This window comes from Calliphora vicina, chromosome 2 (genome assembly GCF_958450345.1).
Source record: "Calliphora vicina chromosome 2, idCalVici1.1, whole genome shotgun sequence".
NCBI lineage: Eukaryota > Metazoa > Arthropoda > Insecta > Diptera > Calliphoridae > Calliphora > Calliphora vicina.
In genome coordinates, this window is record NC_088781.1 from 136088890 (window position 1) to 136100943 (window position 12054).

General features: G+C 29.4%; 2 protein-coding genes across 5 annotated transcripts in view; both read left to right on the forward strand.

Annotated features, from left to right (window-relative positions):
- Nucleotides 1-12054, forward strand: part of LOC135952210 (protein CNPPD1) — a 526375-nt gene that overhangs the window by 391167 nt on the left and 123154 nt on the right. The window lies entirely within an intron of this gene.
- The window catches only part of sick (sickie), a 234646-nt gene that overhangs the window by 115178 nt on the left and 107414 nt on the right, over nucleotides 1-12054 (forward strand). The window lies entirely within an intron of this gene.

Genomic DNA, 12054 nt, shown 5'->3' on the forward strand with positions numbered 1-12054 from the left:
CTAAGACTAGTACTGACTACAATGGGAGCTATGGTAAATTATTTGAAGCATACGTTAAGGCAGTTTAATTGTTTTGCAATATAATGTATGTATTTATTTTAATATTATTGATTTTTCTTTTTATCCTGCCTCCCTAAGCTCATTTCCAATAATATTTTTTAGGAAACCATAAGTGTTTTCTTTACAATTTTTATTTTCAGTTTATTTCACATTTTATTATGCTTTATTATATATATAAACAGACACACATAAAAATCCATACAATAAAATCAATACAATACAATACAATATTTATTTATTGATACGAATATTAAAAGTTTATTGAACCAATCACTACGCTGGCAGCACAAACAATTTATTTATTAAATATTTATAAAGATATAAACATAAGTAAGGCATACAGTTAGGAGGCCATAAATATTGTCCTCCCAAAACACTGACTGACACATGGCAGTACTCAGAACTCTACTCTGGCTGGCATTTTTCTATAATTTTATTTATAGTAGTACGCGTTTTTCAGGGCTTTGTTTTATTATTCGTTTAAATGGGTTAAATGGCAAAGAGTTTTTTGACCCGGCCAAAAGTAAAATTGTTTCCTTTTTTTCTACCAAAAAAAAAATAAACAATTGTGTTTGTAAACAAGCAAGTTGTATCATTTTTGTACAAAGTAATCTGCAGCATGATGTTAAGCTTTTGAATGTAAATTTTACTATAAAATGAATTTTAATGAATCGGTTTTTTATATCGATTTTTTTCACCATTATTTGCAGGATAGGAAGAACTTCGTTTGAGTAACAATAAAGGATTAAAAGTAAACGGAATTTTAATAAATTTAATTTGTGCTCAGCTACAGATAATGTAGAATTTTAAAACTGTTACCATATGGAATACAAACAAATTTAAATGAATTGTAAAGCATTTTTTCAAAGAAATTAACTTTTTTCATAAATTATTTAAGCCATAAAACTCCTAAGCAGTAAAATCTATTGCCTACCACAAGTACATGTCTTTAGTTTAACAAATTACTGCCTACTTTAAGGCTAATTATAAATAATAAATGTACCTTATGGTATTTCTTTTAACTATTCAATTATTGCCACTTAAAATTATTGATTTTTAACTACTGGCCCATTTAAAACTAATAATTTCATGTTTTTCTTTTGTCTGTTGCAACTTATTTACACTTTTGGTCAACTAACAGCAGCAGTCTAACCCTCTGTCTGTCTGCTTGTCTAGCATAATAAAACCTATTGATTTTCTGAGACGCCTTATAACTGAACTAACCTAAACTTTTGAAAATATGTATTACAATTCTAAGGGAAAATTTTATATTTTTTTAATTTTGAAACTAATTTTTTGTCTATTTTCTTGTTGCTTTTTTTATAACATTTGTTTGTGTCACTTAAAGCAGACACCTTAATAATTGTTTTTTTATTATTGTTACCATTATTGCTTGGTTGTTGGTTGCTATTGTTATTGAAACCACTATTTGGGTGTTAAAAATTTAATCACAGAATGTTAGCTATTGTTAAGGGTTACATTATGGGCTTTTTTTATAACCTTTCTTTTAATTTTTATCTTAAAATGTTTCTTTTTTATTGTGGGTCGACTATTGTTGTGGTTATTTTTTTCTTTTGTGGTACAATTGTTTTTTTAGTATAAAAAAATTCTTGTAATTTTGTGGTTTTTTCAAGTATGAGCATAAAATTCTATTGATCAATAAAAATAAATAACTTCAATTTGCTTTTAAAAGGAGTTTATTGTACAATATTTATTGATTAATAAAGAATTTACAGATTAAAAGCCTTAAAATTAGAACTGAACTAGAACCTGAACTAGAACTGAACTAGAACTGAACTGAACTAGAACTGAACTAGAACTGAACTAGAACTGAACTAGAACTGAACTAGAACTGAACTAGAACTGAACTAGAACTGAACTAGAACTGAACTAGAACTGAACTAGAACTGAACTAGAACTGAACTAGAACTGAACTAGAACTGAACTAGAACTGAACTAGAACTGAACTAGAACTGAACTAGAACTGAACTAGAACTGAACTAGAACTGAACTAGAACTGAACTAGAACTGAACTAGAACTGAACTAGAACTGAACTAGAACTGAACTAGAACTGAACTAGAACTGAACTAGAACTGAACTAGAACTGAACTAGAACTGAACTAGAACTGAACTAGAACTGAACTAGAACTGAACTAGAACTGAACTAGAACTGAACTAGAACTGAACTAGAACTGAACTAGAACTGAACTAGAACTGAACTAGAACTGAACTAGAACTGAACTAGAACTGAACTAGAACTGAACTAGAACTGAACTAGAACTGAACTAGAACTGAACTAGAACTGAACTAGAACTGAACTAGAACTGAACTAGAACTGAACTAGAACTGAACTAGAACTGAACTAGAACTGAACTAGAACTGAACTAGAACTAGAACTGAACTAGAACTGAACTAGAACTGAACTAGAACTGAACTAGAACTAGAACTGAACTAGAACTGAACTAGAACTGAACTAGAACTGAACTAGAACTAGAACTGAACTAGAACTGAACTAGAACTGAACTAGAACTGAACTAGAACTGAACTAGAACTGAACTAGAACTGAACTAGAACTGAACTAGAACTGAACTAGAACTGAACTAGAACTGAACTAGAACTGAACTAGAACTGAACTAGAACTGAACTAGAACTGAACTAGAACTGAACTAGAACTGAACTAGAACTGAACTAAACTAGAACTAAACTAGAACTGAACTAGAACTGAACTAGAACTGAACTAGAACTAGAACTGAACTAGAACTGAACTAGAACTGAACTAGAACTGAACTAGAACTGAACTAGAACCTGAACTAGAACCTGAACTAGAACCTGAACCAGAACCAGAACCTGAACTAGAACCTGAACTAGAACCTAAACTAGAACCTAAACTAGAACCTGAACTGGAACCTAAAATAGAACCTGAACTAGAACTAGAACCTAAACTAAAACCTGAACTAGAACCTGAACTGGAACCTAAAATAGAACCTGAACTAGAACTAGAACCTAAACTAGAAACTGAACTTGAACCTGATCTAGAACCTGAACTAGAACCTGAACTAGAACCTGAACTAGAACCTGAACTAGAACCTGAACTAGAACCTGAACTAGAACCTAAACTAGAACCTGAACTTGAACCTGATCTAGAACCTGAACTAGACCTGAATTGGAACCTGAACTGGAACCTGAACTAGAACCGGAACTGGAACCTGAACTAGAACCTGAACTGGAACCTAAACTAGAACCTGAACTGGAACCTAAAATAGAACCTGAACTAGAACTAGAACCTAAACTAGAACCTGAACTTGAACCTGATCTAGAACCTGAACTAGAACCTGAACTAGAACCTAAACTAGAACCTGAACTTGAACCTGATCTAGAACCTGAACTAGACCTGAACTGGAACCTGAACTAGAACCGGAACTTGAACCTGAACTAGACCTGAACTGGAACCTGAACTAAGGAGTGAGATCGAAAAATTCTTAACACACGTTTTTCATTACATTTTTTAACCCAAGTATTATTTGAATTTTTTTTTGATCAAGTTACCTTTGAAAAACATGTCAGTTATTATGTGTAATGTCAATTATATTAATTTTTTTGTTAATCTGATTAAAATGAGTGACCAGAAAAAAGTGCGTACTGAAATTATTAAATATTTTCAACAAAACCCAACTTGGTCTTACAAAAAGTTGGCCAAGCATACAAAGGTCTGCCGTCAAACTGTTTCCAATGTTATTAAACAGTACCGGGAGAACTTGTCAGTTGATAGAAAACCTGGTTCAGGTAGAAGGAATGGTCCACATGATGTTTCTAAAGCCAAAAAAATAGAACGCATTTTCAAAAGAGCTCCCAACACATCCGGTAGGAAAGCAGCCCGGTTAGCTCAGTGCTCGGACTATTTGGTACGAAAAGTTAAAGCTAATGCAGGTTTAAAAACATACAAGGCTCAAAAAGTTCCTGACAGGAACGCTACTAAAAATTTAGAGGCCAAAAACAGAGCACGGAAATTGAAGTCAAGTTTTATAAAAAAATATTCTTGCTGCATAATGGATGACGAAACGTATGTTCTGGCAGATTTTTCGCAACTTCCAGGTCAAAAATTTTATGTTGCTGATGCTCGAGGGAATGTTGAAGAAAAGTTTAGGACCCAAAAGCAGACAAAATTTCCCAGAAAGTTCTTGGTATGGCAAGCAATATGCAGTTGCGGCAAAAGAAGCCACTCATTTGTTACAACGGGCTCTATAAATACCGAAATTTACATCAAGGAATGTTTACAAAAAAGGCTGCTTCCATTCATAAGACTTCATAATGTGTCCACTTATTTTTGGCCTGACTTGGCATCCTGTCACTATGGCAAACAAGCCCTTGAGTGGTACAAGAACAATAATGTGGTATTTGTACCAAGAGAGGCAAATCCTCCAAACTGCCCGGAGCTAAGGCCAGTGGAGAGATATTGGGCTCTTGTTAAAAGAGAATTGAAGAGTACAAAAAAGGTGTCCAAAAGTGTGGTAGATTTTAAACGGAGATGGACTACATGTTCGAGCAAAGTGACAGAAAGCACTATAAAAACGTTAATGGAAGGGTTTCCGAAAAAGGTTCAAAATTTCATCACTAGTGATTAAAACTATAAAAATAATTTTTTTTGTAAATTGTAATAATAATTTCAATCAAATAAAAAAAAAATTAAAGCTGTAAGTTTAGTGGTTTCTTTTTTATAAACATATATGTATGTTAAGAATTTTTCGATCTCACTCCTTAGAACCTGAACTAGAACCTAAAATAGAACCTGAACTAGAACCTGAACTAGAACCTAAAATAGAACCTGAACTTGAACCTGAACTAGAACCTAAACTAGAACCTGAACTGGAACCTGAACTAGAACCTGAACTGGAACCTAAACTAGAACCTGAACTAGAACCTAAACTAGAACCTGAACTTGAACCTGAACTAGAACCTAAACTAGAACCTGAACTTGAACCTGAACTAGAACCTAAACTAGAACCTGAACTTGAACCTGAACTAGAACCTGAACTGGAACCTAAACTAGAACCTGAACTAGAACCTAAAATAGAACCTGAACTAGAATATGAACTTGAACCTGAACTAGAACCTAAACTAGAACCTGAACTGGAACCTGAACTAGAACCTGAACCTGATCTAGAACCTGAACTAGAAACTGAAGCAGAGCTGAATTAGGCCAACCTGCCCTTAAATTACCACTTGCTATTATTACACTTAAGTTTTTTTGGTCTGTAATTAATCTTCTTCCTTTTTCGATTTCCTTTTAATATCAAATTTATTGTATTAGACCAACAATTTCCGCTCCAACACCCCCTCCCCCTTCACACACACTTAAACTCACACTCTCAGGCAATTACATGCAACCCCTGATTGTAGGCAACACAGTCAATACATACAGTTGTAGCGATTATCCTTAATGTATGTAATACTTTGACTAAACTTCCCTCTTAACTAAATGAATTTCCAAACAATATGACGTCATTAAAAATACATATACAACCGAAAATACACAGCTGTATCGGTGTCTGTGTATTATCCTTTGTGTTACAAGATATGTTTTGTGATTTTTTGTTTTTATTGTTTTGTAACGAAAATGATAAAAAGGATAAAAAGGAGGAACATTGAAAAAAAACTAATGGCAGCATTATTTATGGGTTTTTTTCAGTTTCGACAGTTTGTTTTATTTTGCTCAGAATATTGAAAAAAGGGGAGTCCTTTGTGATCTTAAAATACTGGTAATATTGTTCATATGGTTATGATTAAGGAATGAATACATTTAATGATAAAGCAACATGTATTGTAATGATTTTTGGTATAATATTGTTAAAGCTTTAAGAAAATAAAAATTTTATTTAATTAATATTACAATTTATATATGTTTTGCATATTTCTAGGTTTTGTGCCAAATAATATACAAACATTTTTATCTCAACTTTCCTTATCTTGTCCTCAAAACCAAGCCAACATCCTGTAACCTACAAAAATATTGTTTTTTAAAACATCTTTTACAATAAACCACAACTGCCCACAAAAACCTAAACATTAGCTCATTTCCTTTAATTTTTGTTTGCCTCTGCCTGATGCTTCATACTTTTAGCCTTAAAGGCAGCCTTCCTTCCCACCCTGTTATTAAATGTTTAGATTCCAACTAGTCCACACTTGAGTGCAATTTTCTATAAAACAACTTCCTTTTTTTTTCTAAAGAAAATGTAGGTTTTAATTCTTTTCAATTTCAAATATATGTATAAACATGCATAAATATTATAAAATGGTGTTATTATACAAAAAAAAATGCATTGCATATTGTGTAGGCTTTGTAGGCAGGCAGCAAACTAATGTAGGCAAATAAGTCAAAGTTAGACAAAAGTAATACTACATAGAAAGAACAAACATATGTGCAATAATAAATGCACAAAACATGACCTAAACCCTTAAATATGCAAAAGACTGAAAAGCCTAAGGCAATTTAAATTGTTCATAAAGGAAATGTGAACAAAAAAACTAAATATTTTAGAAAAATGTTGCCTAGTTTAAGGCAAATTAAAAAAGTAAGGGAAATATGTAAATTTTGTTTAAAGAAAATAATTGAAAGAGATGAAAATAAACAAATTCTTAAGAAATATGTAATTGAAAAGAAAAATAATGCCCCTTTTTACAAAAAGTATTGCCTAGTTTAAGGAAAATTTAAGAAATACATTATTTTTTAATAAAAAACAATACATTTTTAAATAGTATAGAGAGTGTGTGATATAACTTAAAAACTATTGCCTAGTTTAAGGCTTTTGTAAGAAATTATTATGGTGAAACTTTAAAAAATATGATTTCCCTTAAATTAACTTAATTAAAGACTAATTTTATCAGTGTAAACGGTATACAATAATATTCAAGAAAATATTAAATTTTTTTAAAGGAAATTACTTAAAAAACAAGTAAGAGATCTATATTCGGCTGTGCCGAATAAATTTTTTAATATATTTTTAGGTAAACAAAATTTAATTTTTTTAATTGTTTTTCCAAATTTTTTTTTTAAAAAAAATATTTTTTCCAAATTTTTTTTAAAAAAAATTAAAATTTTTTTTTTTTTAAAAAAATTTATGACAAACAATTTTTTGATGAAAAAAAAATTCGGGTTAAAAAATATTTTTCCCGATTTTGACCCATTGTAGGTCCAACTTACTATATCTATTGAAATATCTATCATTAGATATCCATATTGTCTGTATTAATATCTTAGTAATCCAGATATAGGTCAAAAATCGAGGTTGTCTTGGTTTTTTCCTCATATCTCAGCCATTTGTGGACCGATTTTGCTGATTTTAAATAGCAAACTTCTCGAAAGCATGTCTTACAGAATTATTGAAGATTTGGATCCCGAAGATATCTGGGGTTGATTTCAACAGACAGACAGACGGACATGGCTTAATCGACTCCGCTATCTATAAGGATCCAGAATATATATACTTTATAGGGTCGGAAATGAAAAATGTAGAAATTACAAACGGAATGACAAACTTATATATACCCTTCTCACGATGGTGAAGGGTATAATAAAGCCCAACATTAGGTAATTTTTACAAAAACTGTTGCCTAATTTAAGGCAACTTTAACAAAATAAATTATTTTTTTTTATTTTTAATGTGTATAGAAAGAAAGCTTGTGTTAGAACTATTGCATATTTTAAGGAATTTAAAAAAAAGTAAAGCATAGTTTTAGGTACTTTTTAGAAAAACTTTGGATATTTTAAGTTAATTTAGAAAAAAAAAAACAATTAATAAAAAAATATAAAATTTTAAATTCTACAGAGTTTTTCTAACAAGAACTAAAAAGTATTGCCTAGTTTAAGGCCTATTTTTTTAAAATTTCCGCATATATTTATTATGTCACATAAAAATTACTTCAAATTAAAAGTATTGCATACTTTAAGGCATTTTTGAAAAAAACAAATCATACTTTAAGGTCTATATTTCAAAAAAATGTTGCCTACTTTAAGGAATTTTAAAAATTTTGATAATTTTTAATAAAAATTAATAAATATTGACAGTTTTTGTGATAGAATTTAAAACACATTGCCTAGTTTAAGGCTTTTGGAAAAAAAATTTCGATTTGTTTTTGTGTTAGAACCTGTAAACGTGTTCATTTGTCCTTATTGCTGTCATTTCCTATACATCCTGTATTAAATATTTTATAATAAATAATAAAGCATAATTTAAGGCAAAAAAAGGAAATCACAAAAAAGCCAAAGGAAACTTATTAACCTCTTAGCTACACCTTCTCTAATGAATAGCAATTTTCTCACCTGTTAATGGCGCATAATATTTATATTAAAAAAAAACCACCCACTTTTAAGGCTTGTTAATTTTATGTTCAATAATTGCTTAGTGCAGCTAATTTCCTTTCGGAATATTAAAAAAATATCCTTTCCACCGTTATATTTTCAAAATTTGGTTTAATAAACCGTGACATTAGTTTCTTACACCTTAACCACAAGAACATTAACAACAAACAAAAAAATACAGCAGACTTTTAGGCTGGCAGCAGTAATAAATAACAAAATTACCAATAAATAGCAAATGTTATTAAAACACTCTACAAACATGTTATAAAAATTCTTATATTGTGTACAAGCACCTAATTTGATGGTTGTGGCATAAATTTTTTTGAAAATTAGTATAAACAACCTTGAAACATGCTATGGAAATATTAAATAACCATAAAGCAACAATAAACTGAAAATAGCATTAAAGGTTGGCATACTTTTGGGAGCTTAAGAGTTGTTAATTAAGTTAATAAAGTTTTGTTTAGTGTTGGCTGTTTTTGGAGAAGGCGAGACATTATAAGGAAGAAAATCAAGCTAATAAAATGTTAATTAAGTAATACCCAGCTAATTTATAGTAATTATGTTAAGGAAGTATAGAAATTGGCTCAAAAAAAGATTTACAAACTTTTTCAACAGAAATCAAAAGGAAAAAGCATCATAAAGATAGCTTAAACTAAATATAAAGACCAGCAAAAGGGATTTAATTAATTAAAGAGCTTAAATTTAAATTTACAAAACTGTAGTCTAACACTAGGCTTTTATTAAGAAACCAATTTTATTTCTCTTTAAATTTTAATTAAAAAATAAACTTCTACCAGCCATTAATTTTCATTTAGATTTAATTTGCTTTGAAGTCACGTTGCCTAGTTTTAGCCAACAATAATAAACGTTTTTCCCAGAACAACTTTTTTCACTTAGACTCTCAAGTATGGTTGTCTTTATATATGCATTCAAATAATGGTTTTTATATATATTTTGTTTTAATTAAAACAATAAAATAATTTCTTTAAAACAAAACTTTTAAACTTAACAACTAACTTTGTTCTAAAAATTTACTCCATTCTTTTCAATTATCCAAAAAATAAAACAATGAACCTAAAAGTATGCTTTGTTTATATTATTATTATTTTTTTATATAAAATAACTTAATCTGCCTTTTACACTTAAGATTAAAATCTTGTAGTTTATTTTTATTGTGTTTTATGTCGTAGCTATTGTTTAAACACCACGTAATCTTGGTGGCAAAACAGAAAACAAGAAAAAGGAAGTTAGGGGAGGGGAGGTGAGGTTAAATGTTAGTCTGGGGAGGGTTTTGTTTGTTGTTAAAAGATTTTATTTTATTTGGCTATAACACGTTTATACATGCTGTTTTTTTAATCGTTGCTTTTAAGCTTTATTAGATAAGCTCGTAGTAGAAAAAACACCAACACATACGCCGCATTATTTATAGTGGCCTTTTAGGAGCTGAGTTTTTATGGCAAAAAGAAGTTGCCTCATGAGAGCATGAAAATGCAATAAAGTAGACAACAACAACAACATTAAAGCTTGTAAAATATCAAAGAGTTTTCTAATAAAATAAGAAGTTAAAAAGAATTCAAAGATTTTTTTCATTAAACATTTGTTTTTACATACTTTTCATTGGCACCACTGTGCTGTGCTACTTGCCTTCTTTTACAATTTATGAACTCATGAATATTTTATAAAGATCTCAAATTAAGAATGCCACACAAACACTTTGATCTTATGCTTTAAGTTTAACACAAAAATTAGAAAAAGTAAAGCATACTTTAAGGCAAGTTTTAGGTCATAAATAAATGTAAACAAATTTAAACCTTTTGCACAATAAAACTTTAATAAAATAACATTAAATATTTTAATAAAACAATAGAACATAATTTGAGGCATATTTCTAAAATTCTAAATAAAAAAATTTATTTAAAAAATAAAAATAATTTTCCAGTCTCCAGGCTTTAAAACATTTAACAATTATTTCAATAAAATTTTGTTTATTTCATAGACAAAAGAACATTTATATACATATTTTATCAACAAAAATGTATTTTTCCCCAGCTACCAAAAATATGCTACAAACAAAATATTAAAATATTTTTTTGCATTTCATTTCATTTATATGCAATTCATTTTACTTTTTTTTGGCAAACAAAAGGAAAAAAAGAACAGCTGCTTTATATTTTTTATACAATAAACAAAGTCAGTATTCCAAAACATTAATGCAGTATGAAAAAGTGTTGGCGTGCTTAATAGTGTTTAAAATTTGTATATAAACTTAAATAAAAAAAAATTTGTGCATGTCATTTTCCTTTTTTGCCAAGCAGTCTCTTTAGGGCATAAAGGAACAATTGTTATGTGCACATTATTCAATTACCCTTGAAATACTTTATTACAACTATTGCATTTTGCTGTACAAAAAAATAAGTAAAAATGAGGGTGGCGTTTGTGTGAAAAACACATATGATTTCAGGGCAATAATTTAAATGGTTTAGTAGAACATTTCAACTAAGAAAACTTTCTGTATTCACAATATATGTAAATATGAATTGAATTTCTTTCAACTATGGCCTATTTTAAGCAATTACAAATAATTGCTGTTATTTCTGCAAACGTGCAATAGTAACGGTTTTATTTAGTTTTTAAACTATGAAGCATACTTTTAGGTTGTTGGGGAAATTATTAGAAAATTCATAAAATAGTTTAATTTCGTAACATTTGTGAAGTAAAGTGACAGGTAACTGTTCTAACCTACAATGGGTCAAAATCGGAAAAATATATTTTTTTAACCCGAATTTTTTTTTAACCAAAAGTTTTTTTTTTCGCTAAAAATAAAAAAAAATTGAAAAAACAACAAAAAAAATTTTTTAAATTTAAAAAAAAAAATTTAAAAAAAAATAAATTTTGTTTACTTAAAAATATTTAAAATTTTTATTTTGAAGTATAATTTGGTGAAGATTCGGCACAGCCGAAAATATCTCTCTTACTTGTTCTGCTCTAGTTCTGTTCTAGTTCTGTTCTAGTTCTGTTCTAGTTCTGTTCTAGTTCTGTTCTAGTTCTGTTCTAGTTCTGTTCTAGTTCTGTTCTAGTTCTGTTCTAGTTCTGTTCTAGTTCTGTTCTAGTTCTGTTCTAGTTCTGTTCTAGTTCTAGTTCTAGTTCTAGTTCTAGTTCTGTTCTAGTTCTGTTCTAGTTCTGTTCTAGTTCTGTTCTAGTTCTGTTCTAGTTCTGTTCTAGTTCTGTTCTAGTTCTGTTCTAGTTCTGTTCTAGTTCTGTCCTAGTTCTGTTCTAGTTCTGTTGAAAATTATTACACAAATTCCATCTAATTTATAAACAAATATATTTTATTCTTCCTTTTTATTTTTACCTCAAAGTATGCTGTACATTTTATAATGCTACAAAAATGACTAGAATATTCATATCTTATTTCCTTTGTTAGTTTTCAATACAGTTTTTTTAACAATTGTTTCTATGTTGCACATAAAAATCCTTGATTTACTTTGAACATCCTGTTCCATTGTCCATTTAATGCTATTGTCTAAAATCACTTTTGCATGGACTAAACCTGAACACAAATGCATTCAATTCGATTAAAAATTTAGCTTTTGTCTATAGTTTCTTGCCCTGTCCGTCTCTCAGTGTGTTTGCT